Consider the following 1,853-nt stretch of genomic DNA (forward strand, 5'->3'; position numbering starts at 1 on the left):
ATGAAAAAAACATGGCATGATACAATTCACATATACGATGACTGGCTAAATAGGATGGCATTGCATGATTCACGTATATGATGTCTGGCTAAAGAAGATGGCATTGCATAATTCCCATGTACTCCCTCCGTTCCTAAATATTTGTCTTTTTAGAAATTTCAAATGGACTACCACATACGGATGTATATATACATATTTTTGAGTGTAGATTCACTCATTTTGCTCCGTATGTAGTCACTTGTTGAAATCTCTAAAAAGACAACTATTTAGGAACGGGGGAGTATGATATAGAAACCAAAAAGTTGGCACACAAAGCAAATCTAAACTAAGCTGATGACATATAAGATGTATAACATAAGAAATGCGAGGCCCCATATGCATGATATGACCGACATCAGCATGCCAGGTTAGAGCAAACACCTTAGGGGGTAAATAGGAGTGGTCTGCTCCGTCTGAATCCCCCTCTGAATTGTTATCTTCCTCTGGTACAATTTGGAATGGCGGGAGGGGGGGGGGGCACTTCGCCCACCATGGAGCGGTGTCTGCATGACATTATATTCCCACACAACGGTCTTCTCTTTTTCTCTACATGTTCAGTATGATTGTGTACAATAACTGACATGCATAATAAAAAAACATAGTTAGATGTAAGGCCTAAGGGCTGCATACAGAAATCAAGACTGATGGTTGCAAACGAGTGGATAGATCCAAAACTAATGATAGCAGGTAGATTATAGCTTCATTTTAAAAAGATAGACGATGGATCGTCTACTGTTTGTTGCCCACCGAACATGAACCACATAGAAGACCCCAGATGAACCAGATAGTAGACATATACTATTCGTTGTTGCCTCGATATGTGCCCCACAGGCATTTTAAAACTCAAGTTTGAACATTAGTTTGGATCTGACTCAGAGTCTAAGAGGTGAACATGATGATAAAGTAGCAGGTAATAAAAACCGATGTATAACATAAGCAGACACGAAAGAGTGCGACCTCTCTTCTGGAACTGTGTAGTCCTCAGGTTCATTTGCTCAGTCGATGATGGAAATGCAGTTGGCGTGGCTGCCGACAACGGGGAAGATGATCTGAGGTGGCAAAAGAAAGTCTGCAGGGGGAATCTCTGCTGCAGTGAACGCTTCCATCGATGGTGCACCTCAGGTGGGGTGGATGATGGCACGGTAGGAGTAGGACATAACACACAGAGTTTTCTTTGACACCTATCTAAAAATGAAGTAAATCTATAAGGGTTCCTTAGAATTGGAGGATTCTATAAACGCAGGGACAGGAAAAACACAGGAATAGTATAGGAATGCACGGGCAAAACAGAGCATTTGCAAAGGATTTCTTTCAACCTGGGTGTTTGGTTCACATGAATTGGAAGAACACAGGAATGGAGAAACATGGTCAAATTAAAGTCAAACCACGTGAAAATGAAAAAAAAGAATCTTATTATGCCAGTAATGCAATTAGTCCTGTTCTTCATGCATATTAATTTGAAAAGGACGTCCAAGTGGATATTAAAATTCCTACGTATTTTCTTTGAAAGAGACACCGAAGGAAAAAATCCTCCAGTTTTGCTTTGCTCCATTCCTTCTAACCAAATGCACGAATAGTAGTACCATAGTAAAGCTTCCAATTCCTATGTTTTCCATCACTTTTTCTTTGAACCAGTAGCAGCAGTCTTCAACAGGCTGAAGCCTGCCCTCAAAATATTTTGTGAGCTTAGATTTGGTCCACATTAGTATCATATAATGGCTATCTTGCTAAACCTATTAAAATTGTGGTTCAAAAGAGCATTCAGTATTCTCCCTGTTAACTTTGTGACCACGATTCACTTATTTCTAGATTTG

Source organism: Triticum dicoccoides, chromosome 6A, assembly GCF_002162155.2.
Source record: "Triticum dicoccoides isolate Atlit2015 ecotype Zavitan chromosome 6A, WEW_v2.0, whole genome shotgun sequence".
In the NCBI taxonomy this organism is placed as follows: Eukaryota; Viridiplantae; Streptophyta; class Magnoliopsida; order Poales; family Poaceae; genus Triticum; species Triticum dicoccoides.